We start from the raw sequence: 17,229 nt of genomic DNA on the forward strand, positions 1-17,229 counted from the left end.
GTACCGAGAGGTGATAATGTATTCGACTGCCGCCGCTGTGCCTGTTGAGAAGACAGTGACTCGTGCACGTGTCCAGTGATCCAGACTGTATTGCAGAGCACCATGACCTACCAAGTAGGCGTTGGAGTGCCTGGGAATCTCTGTTAGGGTACGGCACGTGGAGGACAGTCCCCCCACCATCATCCGAGTTTGTGGCTCCGCTGCGGAATGCTTGTGCACCTTGCAAAAAGTAAATGAATAAAAGGGAGGAATTTTCTTTTCTCTCTCTTCCACTCTCCTTTACATTAGTTTTCGGTTGTGGAGTGGTGTCTGTGGATCCACAATCCTTTCAGGCTTCCGGTTGTAGATCCTGGTGTGTGCAGCATGCCTGAAAGTGCTGGCTGAGTTGCGGCTCCTGTGGGAGTGCACGTGCACCCAGGTGAAGTGAACATCAAAAGGGTCAAGTGCTGCATGGTGGACAACGCTGGTGCAGCCCCTGCAGCCGTACAACCACCTAGACACCAGGGTTCACTTGCCCCTCTTGTGAGTTGTGATGTTTCTAGTGACCCTTCCGGCCTGGCCCAGGCTGGAACATGTGGATGGAAAGGCTGGAAATGTACTTTCATGCCATGTGGGCACTTAATGACCATGCCATGAGGTCCACTCTACTATTCCCGGCCGGTCCAGCAGTACATACAATTTTTAAGATGTTACGACCAACAGATGACTCCTTTTTAGCGACCAAGGTTGCGTTGAGGGAGTATTTCACCTCAATGGTGAATATCGATTGTGAACAGTTTGTGATGCGCTCAGCCAAACAGAAGGAGGAAGAATTGCTTGATGCATTTTATGGCAGAATGCGGCACCTGGCGCTATCGTGTGCATGGGCCAACAACGAGGAGGAGGCTCGTCACCAGGTGATACTGGATTGCTCCTCAAGTAAAATTAGGAGGCAAATTATGACAGAGCCTGGCATCACGTTGGCTCAGATTCTCGAAATGGGCCGATCCCATGTATTGGGGGATGTAGGTTCTTCAAAGATGGACGCTGCAATGAAGACTGTAAAACTTCAGGATGTGTATGCCGTGGGCAGGCGACAAGTGTCCAGATAAATGTGTGGCCACAATAAGAAAAACCTGCTGGGGTGCCATCCCTGTGCCCGCATTGTGGGTGTGATCTACCAAACTCTACTGACTATCCGTGAAAGGACATGCATGTGGGTGATGTGGCATGGCTAACCATTTAGCGAGGGTGTGCCTAGCTCCGGTGCCAGCTATGCCGTCCCGAGACTCAGCCAGACATCAACCATCGATTGCAAGGCAACCTCAAAAGATCAGGTTGAGCCCGCTGAAGAACAAAATGATCAATACATTTAGGAGGATGAAGGTGTTTTGTTCATCTGAAGTGTCTGCAAAATTAGCAAGAAAAGAAAAATCCAGGCCTGGTGTGTGGTGGGTGGAGATGGAACAAAAGTCCCTGTCCTCCTTGACAATGGGTCCTCTGTAAATGTCATGGCCAATTCTCATTATGCCACGCTGAAGGGCCCTCCGTGCAGATGTGCATTTTTACTTTTGGTGGAAAAGACCACCTACCGCTAGATGGAATGTTCATCGCCAATGTGTCTCATGAGGGGAAGAGAATATAGGTGAGATTCTTTGTCACCAAAGTTGGGTTGTGCAGCTGCTGAAGCCCTCAAAATCGTGAGCTTTGCATTAGGGGTGTATGTGGAGGACGTCCAATAGCTGGTGGAGAAGTCTGTGGATATTTTCTCTGGCATCGTAATACTGAAAGGGGAGCCGATTTGCCTGCACATAGATGAGACTGTACAGCCGATCAACTTAAAACATTGGCACATTCTCTTCCATGAACACCTCTTGAAAAGTCAGCATTTGAGGAGAGCAAAAAATACCTTCACAGCAGAAAGCATGATGGCTTTTTTTCAACCCGAAGAAGTCCACAGAGCTTATTGTCGATGCCAACTCATTCGGCTGGAAGCTTCCTCACCCAAAAGGACACCAGGGGGACTGTGAGACCTGTGGCATTTGCAAGTCGGGCCTTGTCTGCACCTGAGATGCGCTACTCGCATATTGAGTGGAAGACACTTGCTGTATTGTGGGGATGCATGCATTTCCACCTATATATCTATAGAGCACCTGTGACGTTGTTCACGGACCACAAGCCACTTGTGCCAATACTGGCAGGGTCCTCATCCAAACCATCGGCGAGGATCGAAAAAAGCATGTTGGCATAGTTGGAATATGAGGTCAGTCTCATCTATCACCATGGTAATGACAATGCCGCTGACTGCTTGTCCAGGCACCTGCCCCCTCAAGATTCTTGCTCCTGCAAAGAAGAAGAGACCGAGGATTTTTGTCCATTTGCTCACTGAGGCTGCCCCACCTAACTCCATGTCAGTAGAGGAGCTGAGGGTGGCGTCTGAGAACGATTCATGTTTTCAAATCTTGAGAGATGCCATCACGAGAGGGGAGTGGAAAAAAGTCCTGGTCGATTTTTGAATAAGAGCACCAATGATGTCAGGATAGCACTAGAACTCTAACATGGCTGCCACAATTACCCATGGGCTTCAGGAAATGTGGCTCATGCTCCATGTGTATATATGGACACAAGCCTGCCCAGAGCCCAGCACTGGCAGATGAATCACCAGTAGAATGACAAAAAATGATCAGATTCTTAGGCCTCAAGAAAGTGACACTGGGACCTAGGGGAGGGAATTAGGAACTTATACTTGGGCAGGAAGAAGCGAAATTAATTTGCAAGTTTAGAACAGTGCAGAGGGGTCTTGACTCTGATAACGAGATGTCTTAATTTTTATAGATAGGTCACGATAACCATTTGAATTGTTGCATCATTAATTTTGAAACCAATCAATCATTTTAGAAACTTGGCAACATGTATCTGTACTGACAAAGAGGAACTTTGCAGAGTTAATCTAAGGGAAATCAGCTTCCATCATTAAGAATTCACCATACTGTATTTTTCTTTAAACAATACAGCCTAATTATGGTTGCAATATGAACCAGGGTCTTTAAGTTATCCCTGGCTGTAGTTATTGTGTTAATTTCAATAATTAAGAAGTAAGAACACAATGAAAATGAGTGATTCCATATTTTGCACGAATGCACCCAGAGGTGTTCTGTGTGCATATTGTAAATTAACATTGTAATTAATTCAAAAAGGGGATGATTCGTCCAAACTAACAATGTTTATATACATTTTTTATAATTTAGAGGTAACGTTACAACTTGCCTGTCCATATAATTGATTTCGAGCTGAACGCGATGCACACAATGAGTATTTCCTCGTGTATGGGTAAGAACCCAGCAGTCCCAATGGGGAGCAGTTTTTGGAACCAAAGTATGGCGGCCAGAATAAGAAACAAGGTAGGACTAATGCGGTTGCCATGACGAGAAGCTAACAACATAATACTGCTGACAACCAGTCCACGGTTAGACTTGGACTCAAGCGCACGGACGAGCAAGAGTAAGAATTTTTCAGGTAAGCCTTTATCGTGGAAATCGAAGCGCCCCACTGAGAGCGCTGTCCTCCCTAGTGTCAATGTAGCAATTAGAATCTCAAAGACGGAGCGGTTTTACGGCCACGAACGTAGTTAGCAAATGAATAATGGACACATTAAGAATCCAGTAAACATTACGCTCGCGCTTCGTCTTTGGACCCACAGTTTAAATCGAATGTGCAATGATAAATTGCAGATAGACACGCAGAATGAACTATTAAAGAAAAACAAGAAACCTCAACATTTTTTTTTAAATACGCAGCAAGTGCAATGTTATTTAAACATAGAAAAATTAAGCTTTACAATATGTAGCACACCAATGTGATACATGTATGTGGGCGATTACTTATCACATATTTATTTGGCAGGTCGGGATTGAACCCACCATGACTTTGTTCACATACTTACAGAATACTTTTTAATCAAGGCAAAACAATTGGGTAAGATTATACGTTTGTGAACTCATTTGAAGGCACACAATATGCATAATGCCCAAGAGACAAGTACTGACGTTTCTCTTTGTGTTTTTTCATTTGTTCTTTTTTTGTGTATTCTTTAACCTTAAACATACTTCCCTCTCCCCCTCCTTTCATGTCTGTGTTATCTAAATATTGGGAATGGTTACACATATACTTATTCTTGTGTTTTGTATGGATTGGATACATTTATTTTCCTTTGGTAACTTGCAATACTGGGACATTATTTGAACGATTTTATTATTTTATGGTTTGGTTTACTTTTCATGTCCATGTATGATTTCCATGTATGATTGGAACTGTGACATTATGATTAGCCCTGATTTGAAAAAGGCAGTGGTCTCTGCCGAAACACGTGTTTCACAAAGGGCAGCTGCCACTCAATAACTATTGAAGTGGTCTGCATATGAACAATTGCATGGACCGTGTTCTTCATGGCACATGAATCTAATAAGAAGTAACACCACAAGTGCAAAAATTATTTGTAAAGCGGAGTGGAGGAACCACTACTCTCTGCTTGGTTACCGTATTCATGCGACAAAACTTGATTTCAATCTGATACAATCATTAGGGCGCTAAGGTGTACTTATTAGTATCCACATAATGGTTCCTCGGACTTCTCATAGCACTAGAACAGCTATGGTGAGTCAGGAGTGAGCTAACTTTCACTGAAAGTCTACTGTTCAGAGGTTCGAGGATGGTTGTCCCATACAGCCTTATTCAGTGTGTGATTCAGCTAGCGCATCATGCCCACCAAGGGACAGCCAAGACTACGGCACGCGTGAGGTTGAAAGTATGGTTCCCGGGTTGGAAGATAAAGTTGATGGGTTTGTGTAGTTGTGTATTTGGTGCTAAGCATTGGCTCCATTGCAAAAAGAACTACAAATTGAATCGATGCCCCAGAATTTCTGACCGTGGGAGGTGATTCATGTTGATTTTGGGTCAAGAAGCAGGGACACCCACTTCTTAGTAATGGTTGATCAGTTGTTTAGGTACCCAGAGGTGGAGTTCATCTCATCAGTGGCCCAGCTGGACGTCTTGCAGGCGATGGAAAAGATCTTTGCATTCCATGGCTTACCTGAGGCGGTGTGCTCTGATAATGGGCCCCCTTTTCAGGGAGATGGTTTAGTTGCATTTATGAATGAATGTGGGGTCACTCACAGGAAGATTTCACGGGTGGGGCTGAGAGACAATGTGGCGGTGGGGCGCTTTATGAGGACCATGAATAAGGTGTTTTTCTAATTGCCCATAGATACGGACAATGGGCCTCATCACGAGTCTGGCGGTAACCCTTAAATGAGGCGGTAGTGCTATAACCGCCGCATTTCAGGGTCCATCAGATCATGGCTTTGGCGGATTTAGCTGGCGGGAAATCCGTGGCAAAATGTGCCGAATTTCGGTGTGATTACCGCCGCCGGGAAATCCGCCGGCGGTAATAACATGAATTTTCCTCATTGGGCCCAATGAGGAATTCCCGAATGGGCCCAAGGAGAATGGGTAATAACCCTTCCTCCAAACCCATGATCCGGTGCCAATAGCGCCGGGGGGTTTGGCAGTAGGGCTATTAGCGCTGGCACTAATAGCGCCGGTGTTACCGCCCAACTCATGATGAGGCCCAATGTCTTATGCGAGGAATGCACCAGTTCTTAAGGGAATATTGCACTACGCCTCACTGCTACACAGGAGTTTCCCCTGCAGAATCCTTGTTCAGCAGGTATTTCACAGATAACTCTGCATCGCCGGCAAGTTCTCTAAGTGTTTCTAACTGTGTTCAGATAAACAGCATTTGGACCATGTTCTATTTTGAGCAAATCCAGATAAAAGACAAAGAGCGCTATTATAAAAAAAAGATTGTGGCCTATCGTTGTGTGAGTATTCTTTCACAATATAAAGTTTTTTATTTATATATATATATATATCAGAAAAAGGGGTGAGGGGCGCACTCTGGTTCCCAGCTAGGTGTATCTTTCCACAGTCCAGTTGATCTTCTCCTCCTAGCGCTTTCTTGCCTCTTGCAATCATCAGGGAGGCAGTCTGTTCAGGTGTTTGTTCAGGTGTTGATGGTTACTACCAGTGATGGCCTCAGGGAATTCTGGTTGCTGTAGTCATTCAAGTAGCCAAGAACCAACTCACCCTCCAATTACAAAGTGTAAAACCCCAGTTGGGGGGAGGGGAGAAAAGCCAACAGTGTGGCTCTCCTTTGTAGGGGCATGTGTCACCCCGGTGCCGCCACCTCTGGAGCCTGGGACTCCCAAAAAACATTTGACAGAAAAGGGGGTGAGGGGTGCACTCTGGTTCCCAGCTAAGTGTACCTTTCCACAGTCCAGTTGATCTTCTCCTCCTAGCACTTTCTTGCCTCTTGCAATCATCAGGGAGGCAGTCTGTTCAGGTGCTTGTTCAGGTGTTGATGGTTACTACCAGTGATGGCCTCAGGGAATTCTGGTTGCTGTAGTCATTCAAGTAGCCAGGAACCAACTCACCCTCCAATTACAAAGTGTAAAACCCCAGTTGGGGGGAGGGGGGAATAACCAACAGTGTGGCTCTCCTTAGTAGGGGCATGTGTGTTGTGCAAATCCCCATTTCCCCACAATACGTATCCATTCTGCTACCCCGTCCCTTTCCGAATGGTGTGCATGAATGTGTACAAGTAAATGCTAATAATGAAAATGTTGCTAATAATGAAAATGTTGCTGAGTGTATGTGTGGTATTGTTTTTTTCCTGAAATGCTGTTCTGACTCAGCGGCACAGAGTCCTTGTTGCAATGACTGCAACTAAGAAAAAGGTAGGTGTCCTACAGACACTGCAGCTACCCGGCCTATCCACAATGACAAACGAGGCATCCGTACGACGCCAGCAGGCTCCGGATGTCCGCATGTTGTCCACCACCTATGAATGCGTGTGGGAGCGGACGTTTGTTCATTCGGCAAGTACACACGCGTATCTATTCTTCTGTGTCCTGGTAACATCGCAACTGTGCAGCATATGCAAAGGAATGTTAATTAGGTGGAGGCGCCCAACCACGTCCTACAGGACTAGATTAGTCTCCCCATCTGCTGTACCATATAAATAGCCAGCGTCTCCTAAAATGGTCGGCGCACGTGTGGCGCACTATTAGTCAGTAGAGAAGTGGCAACAGTGTGCATAGGACACCCATGCACATGTGCACAACGTATTCCGCCCAAAACCCTTCCAGCGGACAGTCGTCCCAAAGGAGAACAGTGGCAATGTCACCATGCGACCGCAGCCACGCTGCGTGTTAGGAAAGATTTCATAATTGTATGTAATTTTCCCTCCATGTGGCAACCCCCAAACTTATTGCTGTTTTACACCCTGATATAGACTGCCAGAGAAGCGCAGTCTTCCGCCGCACTCCTCTGGGCTTTCGCTCAATTCTTATGGGGAAACTGACATGCCCTCAAGACAGTCAGTACTGGGAGACTTTGTTTCCCTTGGTCCTTTCCTCATGTTGCAGCTTTTGTGCAACATGAAACAAGAGTGCCCCGTAACTTACATTACCGCGCTCTTGGGTCTCTAGTCATTCCAAAGGCCCTAGAAACTCTCACTGGACTCATTATGAACTGTGCAAGTGTGTCACGGACGGGACTGGTGGCAGCTATTGTTTCTCTTGTGTTTTGAACCCTTTTTCGCCATGTTATCCGCGCTTACCGCGTTTGGCACAAATGAGTGGCCTGGCTCCAAAATGGCCATGCAATGAGGTTCTTTGTCCTGTCAGCTGACCGTCTTGCCCCATTCACCTTCTCCCAGGTCGAGCCGTCCTGGGGAAGTCCTTATTTGGTCATGCACTTTCCCGCAAAACCCCAAAGCTTTAGCAGGCTTCTGCATGCATTGTGTGTGCCTCCAGGATGTGGGCTGGGATGTCTGGTCCCAATACACATCCTGGGTGCCAGAGAGTCTGGAGTGTCCTGCATGCCTGGGACCACTATGGTCCGTGATAGGTCCACGTATGGTGTGAGTGTTTGTGAGCCGATCTCCCATTGGGTCCTCTCTGTTTTGGCGTGAAGGGAACTTTGGATAAGTTGGAAATACCACTACGATGTCGATCTCCTGAGTTCACACCGAACCAGGAATAAGGAGCCAAGTTTCCTGCAACAAGAAGCTGAGTCGAGGAACCGCTGGTGACCCGCTGAAGGTTTGGCACCCTGAACTGCTGTCGTCCTGCGAGACCCCTCTGCATCTGATCGTCCTAGAAGGTCTACGAAGGCGCTTCGACCTATTGGAATAGTGGGATCAACGATTCCCGGCACCTTCATCAAACCCTGCAAGTAAGCCTCTTTGGAAGTGTCCTTTGGCCAACCAGTGGGCTGACCAGCTTACGCAGGACGCTTTGCTCTGTCACCGCTGCCGTTTCGGGGAAGCCCTCAAAACTTGGTTTACTGCTTGCTCTGCATCCATGGCACTCTCACACCGCATTTCATACATTTGGCATTCCCAGGTCTGAAGTGAGACGAGTGCGCCCGGATCAGAGTAAACGCAGTTGCCGTGTTGCCCTGCTGTGGTAACAACCTGTGCACGTCCGCTGCATTTGGGACACCCTCTACACTGCATCCTGCTACGCAGAATCTACACAGTGTCGAGACGTCCTGATCATCGCAGCTGAACCTGCCAGCAACGTGAACTGAACTGGAGAAGTCTGGGTCTGCCTGCATCGGGGACCGGTGAGTAGTCCATACCCCAACCGGTGGCCCCTCGCGCAGAAGCCCGTTTCTTTTCTACCGCTGTTGCGAAATAGCGGCTCTATCCCGCACTCTCACCCTGCCTCTGCCCACAAGTGGAGGCCTTGCTTGAGTAGTGGGGACTTGTTCTTCATCGCTTCATTCACCTTCCTGAACTGCCTGATACCCTCTTTTGTCCATTGGCACCAACGCGTGCAACTACTTTTGAGCATAAGGCTCCTCTCTTCGTAGGGCTCGGACTTCCTCCTAGTTAGGTGTATTTCAGATGTCGAACTGGGTCTAATGATTACTTGCACTGCCTGTTTTCCTCCCCATCTAGGTGGTTTACATATTACGTGCTCCTGACTCCTTAGACCCCTCGGTCTTGTATATATATTGTATTGATTGTGATGTGTTGGTTTACTTTAGTATTATTGTGATTCTTTGCTATGGTCGATGTTACAAAGGCCTTGTAATAAATGTGTCTATATTTTTAATATAACACCTATCTGGAGTAATTTGTAAGTGTCCTTGCTTTGTGCGCTCATTGAGGTCTTTCCGTCACCCTCACCCCTCTTGAGACTTAGTCTTGACCGCCGCCATCGCTACCCTGATTGGTCTGGCTTGTCCAGAGGTTACCCTGTTCCAAGAAACTAGGCTGGCCTTCTGAACCTCTGCCCCTCCAGGTCCGAGTTCAGAAATCCATCTTAACACTACGCATGGGCCCTTATTTCGGGGACAGGAGCTGGACCCTCAGACCGCAGCAAAGTACAGGGTTGAGCAATGTACGGAGTGTTTTTCGTAAAGTACATGCTTGCAAACACACCACAATGTGCCGTTGCACATGTATGTATTTTTTTTTAACAATCTAGGCCTGTTTTCCAGGTGAAGTTCTGCACAGCAACCCTACAAAATGGCACACCCCAGAGCTGCTCTGCTATCTGTTTGCAGCTTTTCAGAACAGAGTAGCAGGCCACATAGGTTTGCCCTGTAAGTGATGGTGCACCAAATCTGCTCTGCTACAGTGCGTTTGCAACTAATAGCAACCATGTCAGTCTGGCTGAGTACGCACAGTAATGGAGAAAATTATGAACGGCCCTTGCTGTGAACCACACCCGCAGGAGCGATAGTCCCCATAGTCCCAATCTCATTGGTAGCATGCTCAAAACGGGAGTATGTGCACGTGCGTTTCCCCAAGGACGGCGAGGTCCGTGCCCCAATGAAGCAGAAACATTCCTTCTTCCCTTTCCAGTTTGTTCTTTGCAGCACGCCGTCATTGCATACTGTTAAAATGTTCCACACGCTTGCACTAATGACATTGAAGAGCTCTCCATGCAACAGTATCAGTTCCGTACAACAGTCCCCTACGTACACACCATGCCCAGAAATGTTGTTGCGCAATCCCTCTGGCTCCACAGTCCCATTTCCATGGCCGCCATCCTGAAAATCCCCGGATGTGGCTTTTGTGCTGCGTGCGGGCGTGGGGGACTAGATTGCAAGGGGGAGTTTGTTGTAAGGGACAGCTCTGAAAAGGGTTTTTTCTTTTTTCTTTTTTAGATTCTTCCAGAGAAACACATTTTTTCAGTTTTTAGTACATTCGTGTCACATTATGACAGTAAACTCTTCATCGCAGGCTGTAGACGGGCAAACTAAACTACATTACCAATGGGCGACAACACAATGCCATTTGCTTGGAAGAACTCTGCATTTCCACAACTAATGAGGTCCTTGTTGCAGAAGAACATCCCACTAGCGGACAAAAAAGTATACATGCTTCTGTTGATGACACTTTCCTACATCTGGCTCGGAACAACATTCAGGAGCATTCTCCCATACTCTTCGTGGTGTCATGGATGAGAAAAGCACCTTTGCAGTGGGAAAAGGCATCTTCGCTATATTTAGCAACCTTTTCAGTTGACAGAACACACCTAAACAAGACACGTAACCCATATGCATGCCGCCGTAGTGGTGACAATAACATCAACAGGAGCTGAAGTAGCCAGGCCTCTGCAAAGTGCATGCATGTCGGCGAAACTGCAGTCATAGATAGCGCTGCACAATGTGTCCACTCATTCCAAACCGAAATTGCCATCAAAGTGTCTTTTCCAGGGCATAGTGGTGCAGATCTATCAAAAAAGCATTACCCAAAGTCAACACAATGCATTTTGCCATGTCAGCCAGCCTCACTATGCAGAGTAATGTACAACAGTATGACAGCCCCTTCCTGTGAACCACACCCACAGTACCTGATTGGATAATCCCCAAAGTCCCATGACCATTGGCCAGCATGGTGATAAGCGCAGATTGTGGCACGTGCATTTCCCAAAGTACCGTGAGGGCTGCACATCAGTACAGCAAGGAGCAGTCCTTCTTCCTTTTCCACTACCTTGTTGTCCACCACTGCCTCATTGGGTACAGGTAAATAGACGCACACAATTCCAATGCCATCCAAGTTGTTACCATCTAACACTGTCAGTTCTGCACAACACTTCGTAGATAACGTTACAAATTCAGACTGCTACTGTCCTGTCACTAGACAGCACGTCCAGTAGAAATTTCAGTAAAGGTTGCAAGATTTGTGCATCCACATGAGTACCCATCACCACAAAATGGAGGTATGAAAACTTTTTATGCAGTATGTTTACAACAGTGTTATAAGTGCCTCTGTGCATCGTATCCACTGAGCGGCCATTACGTTCTTTAAAAGCATACTGTTTTTTTTCCCATCCCCTACCATCAAGTGGCACTCCAGTGATATATGTTTGCAATGTTTTCATTTACCCACATCATACATTGTAATATCGAAACAAGAACTCTCTGCTGTCCTTCTGGCAATGCTATGAAATGTTTTCCCCACTAACCCACCTCCTACATAAATCGTATAAATATGCCACCAAAAGTAGCATTGCATGTATCGTACCAACTGAAACCAACTTTCCAAAAGGCCACTGTCTGCACAGCTGTGCTTCTGTCTAGGCTACACGATTGCAACAGGCTCTTTTTTAAATCTTCCCGCTTCTACTCTCTGCCCTCTGGAACGCATTAAGGAGAGGAGTACTCGACTTGGGATGGTATCTCTCCTGCACTGAAATGTCTCCAATAGCTCCCAGTGCCTGCGAGCAATAAAGTGAAAAGACTGCATCATGCAGAAGGCCTTCTGGGCCCTGGGACCTCAATACCTTCAACTCTGACTTACTATATATCTCTGTGCACAAGCTCTTCCCTCATCCGCCTCCAACTCCCTCAGGGTCAGTCACATCTGCAAGAAACCACTTGGTGGTAAAAAAAATGTTTGCCTGGGCCTCCCTCTGCAACAGTCTGCCTGCCTCCCTGAAACTTGAGGCGATCCATTGCCGATTCTGGAGGCACCTCAAAGCCTTTCTCTTAGCGTCTGCTGTTTCTGCTCCTCTCCCCGGCTGACTGCCTGGCGTAAACTGATTCTGCACTGGTAACCTGGTGACTCTGTGATGTCGGGCCCATGTCACATCCCCCGCCAGGCGAACCCCTGCACTGCCTTTCTAGCAAACCCGGCACTTGGACTGTTTTCTGCATCCCAAACAGATCCTCCACCACCTGATGTGTGCACTTATCCGTACACTTGGCACAATCGGGCCATATTTTTACTTATTGTCATTTGTTCTTCCCATGTACTGTACCTTCCCCTCCCTCCACCCATGCACTTGGATGGTCTAAGTCACACCTGACCTAGTAGGGTTGGTGTCTCTGTCTCCCCTCTGTTCCCCCTTCCCCTGCCTCGTTGTGCTTTGCTAAACATGTGTATAGGCTCATTACGAATGCCATAGCATACAATTGCACATCATATGATATACACACAATGCATTCATAACAGTAGGATGCCTGCCACTTACCGTGTACACTGCAAAGTTTTTTTTGTTTTCCGCAGTACCCCAATTACTTCACACTTTTCAAAAAATATTGCTCAAAAGCATGTTCCGAACTTCAAACAAGTACATTCAGTTCATGCATACACCCAGGATGCCTGCCCCTTACCTTGCACACTTCCACCATAGCCTTCTGCACTTCTTTGTACAAAGAGACCTTCTTCTATAGTGTTTGCACACACACCAGAACCTCAAACCTTATAGAGCAGTGTCTTTCACTCCAGTTTCATTTCCATGGCTCCCATCCTGAAAATGGCTGGATGTGGCACGTGTAATTGTGAAAGTACAGCATAATCCGCTGAGTTTTCGTGCTAGGGAGGGAGTGGGGGAGTGTAAAACAGAGTAGGGGTTTGGGTCTGTACTACTGTCTCAGAAAACGTATATATTATTTTGTCCTGTTTTTGTTATGTACGTGCTTGCAGACCATTTTTTTTAAATCTTTCGATGAGTTTGTTTTGTTTGCCACTCAGCACGAAGCGTTGCAGAGAATCCTGTAGAAATGTAAGTGTTGATGTTCAGTCCTGTTCTGGTGGCTGTGATGAAGGCCTAGGCTGTTGGTTGCATGGCCGAGGGCCTACGGCCTTCGGCCAGGCACCCAACAGTCTAGGCCTTGCCCACACCCACCACAACATAACAGAGCCATGCAGGCGAAAATGTAGGCATGTGCCAGAATTCACAAAGGCACCATAGGCACCAGCACTTCTGCCCAACCGCCACACCATAAAGCAGAGATGCAAGCACACATGTTCCACTTACCATAATACAGAAACATATCGCAGTGTTTGCCACTACTACCCCCTTCCAATCACAAAGCATTGTAATCGTGGCAACCAAACAACACAATCTTCACAACATTGGTCCTGCTCCCAACACTCTTGTACGTGCATAGATGCAATGCTGCATAGTGCACTGCAACACTTACTAATCTGCGCAATGCGCACTACTCAAGCACATATAAGAACCAGTTGCACCGTATCCTCTTCCATATATACACTATTCCAATAGTGCACCCAGTGGACACATTGCACGACTTGCCAATGCTGCATCTCCACCCATGAACCGAAACAATGGAATGTTCTACCAATCACCACACACATGCAACCACAATGTGTGCCATGCAGCCATACCAGACGCAAAGCAACAATGTGGCACATACTTCGAACCAGTGGACATACCTTTTCAACCAGTGGACATACTTTTCTGTGCAAGGGCTCCAGTCATGCATCAAAGGGGCTACGGACTTACCACACACCATAGTACACGCTATGTTCAAATGTTCATGTCATGTGGAATGCACTCCCCTTCTGCAATTCTGCCTGCCACCAGTCATCACAGAAAGACATCGCTGCTGCAGCTGGCATTCCATAATGAAGGCTGCCTGTAATGACCACATAAGATTGTTGCCTGTTGAGGTAACCGCAAATTGCCGTAGTATGCACGGATACCACTGGCACACCATCGTATCACATGAAGCACTTGTCACTCCCCCACCCTTTCCATCCCTCCTTCCCACCACCAGATGCCATAAACTATGTTTTTCAGGCCCTTTCGCCGGCACATTGTCCTCCTATACAACATGCCGCCGTTATGGAAAACCTTTGACACACATCACGTCACCACACACTGCACTGCAGTGCAGTCCAAATGTTGCCTGCACAGCAAACAGGGAAATGCGACACCGGAGCAGAGCCAGATATGACTAATTTTAGTGGGCAGACTATTACGTACAGGAGGCCTAGCCATGCACACAATGGCTTAGGGGCTTGGCACACACACCACAACACTATTGTCTGATACACCATGGTGGCGTTTCCCAAAAACTTTGAAGCACAGCACGCTTCCCTCCAGCCAACCACCGGCCGCGTCCAGTGTTCGCCGACGACATGGCGTACTGCAAGCCAATGAGACATCGGTCCACGGAGCGAACAGGAAAATGGGTCCGCCGAGCGGACCCAGATATCACACATTTTTGGAGACGTGCATTTCAGTTCTTTGCAAAAAAGTACTGGTCGGATTTCCACTAGACACACAAAAGCATGCTTTCGGACCCAAGCCCCCGCTCCTGCCACAAATTTGGTGAAAATCCGTTCGGCCTGTAGCTGTGCACAAAGTTTTTGCCCATTCAGTCTATTGAAAGTAAAAAAAAAAAGTTTTTGGGACCCTCCCTATAACTTTGTCCCCCGTGCACGAAACCTCACCCAACTTGGCAAAAAAATTCAGAGCCGGCCATATACTTTTTTTTTTTTGTTGCAAAGTTTTGTGACGTATACTCTTACGAGCTCCTCTATTGAATTACTTGCTGTCTGCTTCCCGTTAGGCTACAATAATACCATTTGAGCGCTGCTGCACTAGACCGCATGACCTGCTGCGGCCTCCTTCTCACAAATGCAATGTATTACTGTAGGTGATCGTCTGTTGAGCACTACTTGTGACTGATGGTCAGAGGCTACGGCCGCATTCAACAATGTAAGAAAAACCACAAATATATGTAGCCCTGTTTCTTGGAGTGGCTATTAGTTATTCACTATCCCTCCTTTATTATAACATGTTCCTGTTTTCGTTTCTCTGCAGTTCTACTTGGTAGAGAACTTGCGACCAGCCTTAAGGTCGAGATAATGGTAAATTCGATAATTCAATTGTCAAACCTTTTTTCTCCCTTTCCCAAGTATGGAGGGTGTTTTCCGGACAATCCCAGAGGGAGGCGGGCATCCTGTTCGTTATTCACAGATCATTCTCATTACATTTTATATTTTGTCTATTTAATTCAGTTGTTTAGTCTGGTATATAATTATTTATGGGTTTGCTTGACTATTTTCTCCTTTCTTTTGTCTCCCCTGTTTTGATGTTTCAGGCAACATTAAGGACTTAGCTTGCATAATTCTTTATACCTGAATGCATTATTGCCATGTATATACTATTCTGATGGAAGTGCGCCATCCTGAAGAAGATGGGCATCAACCGTGAAACAGCTTAGATGATCCGCACCATCAAAACTACTTCCTGTTTATATGTCAGACCTAGTGTATATAGTAGGTCATGACGTACAGTAGTCGACGTACGGCACCCCTTTTCAGCTTTTGCGTTGGAAGGAACCATTATTGCCTTGTCTATATATTTGTGGTTTGTCTTATATTGTTAAATGCTGCCGTAGCCTCTGACCATCAGTCGGATGATCCCCCTTCAACCGGCCTGATGCCAGATAGCTCGGCAACATGAAGCCAGTACTGACTGAATTATCAGTCTTGTTTTTATATAAGCACTTTGTTTGACTATGCACTTTATTCACCAACAAAATGCTGCTATTTAGAAATGAGCTTGAAATAAGATTTAATATGTATGTTTTAAACAAATGAAATTTAAATAAAATATCCATGTTTTCTAACTATTTTCTTTTTTGTGTGGTTTGATCTGTGATTCCGAATTTAGGGGCCCCTCTCCCTGACCTTTTGCCGGTCACCTCCTTAACTTAAGTTTTGATTCAGCTGACACACTTTGTGTTCACTACATTTGTTACTTCCTCTTTGTCAGCGAAGTAGAGGTCTACCCATCTCCCGTGTTGCTTGTTCTAGTGCAGTTTGTTTACTGCATGGGTTTAATTCTCTTGTCTTCTTACAGGTTCAATGCTTATTTAGCAGGGAGACCATCGACGGCAGCCCTTCCCATAGTTTTCTAGCACTGTTTTTTTTGTATGGATGTTCTTTTTACTCTTTTTTTGAATTCTTTTTGTGATCGGTTTTGTTTCTCCTTTGGGACATTCTATATACAATTTATTATTTTTGGTTTTTCTTTCTTTCTTTAGACTTCTAAGATGGCTACTTCAGGCATTTTTTCATTCAGCGAAGAACTGGCAGAGGCAATTTGGGTGCCTTCCTTTTTTGATTCGTTGATCCAGGCAGCGGGCGAAGAATCAAGTGGAGGCATCACTAGTGAGAGTATATCAAACTCAGGAAAAAAATGTTCAGAACGGAAATGCACAGACATTTACTTACCGATATTTAAAGAAAAACATCATCCCGCAGGGACTATTGGTAAGGAATGAACCATGCCTTTTTATTGATGACTTATGCCTTTTCCAGTATAGGCACCAAATACAGCAGGGACTGGATGCTATTGACTATCAATACCGCTCTTAAAAAAAGTATTGCAGTTGGCAATGAAATAGACGAGGCGGAAGCAGCCTTCGCACTTGACACCACCATCTTGAACATAAAAGAAAAACTGGACCTTATTGATAAACATACGAAGGAATTTATCAAATTAATTACCACCAAAAAAATGGAAAAGCTCAAGAAGGATATTTCCAACTTTTCCAAAGAAAACGCTTATCCATATTTAAGTCCAGATTATGCTGGTCCTGGGCAATGGCATGATCCAACTCAGGTCAACAGAACTACAGAAAAAGGGTTACCTTTTCTGATAGCTCTTCAGATGGTAGCGGCTCCTTCCCCCCCAACCAAAATTTACGGGCTCAGAGAGGCCGCTCGTGGAATAGAGGCCAATACAGGGGGCGAAGAGGATGCCAAAATTGGCAATTTCAACAGTATCCTCAGATGCCCCTCAGGGTCCTTATTCTGGGTTCCCTCCACCCAATCTCCCTTTTACTCCAACCGATCTAGGGCCTCCGCCCATAGAAAATGTATTCCAAACCAGGAGGAAGGCTTAC

The 17,229-nt window shown here is 46.1% G+C and overlaps 1 pseudogene; it reads left to right on the forward strand.

Annotated features, from left to right (window-relative positions):
- The first annotated feature begins 3,436 nt into the window (after positions 1-3,436).
- Positions 3,437-17,229, forward strand: part of LOC138491965 (cytochrome P450 2J4-like) — a 207,522-nt pseudogene continuing 193,729 nt past the window's right edge.

The sequence above is a fragment of the Ambystoma mexicanum genome, chromosome 10 (genome assembly GCF_040938575.1).
Source record: "Ambystoma mexicanum isolate Mex_15411 chromosome 10, UKY_AmexF1_1, whole genome shotgun sequence".
Taxonomy (NCBI): domain Eukaryota; kingdom Metazoa; phylum Chordata; class Amphibia; order Caudata; family Ambystomatidae; genus Ambystoma; species Ambystoma mexicanum.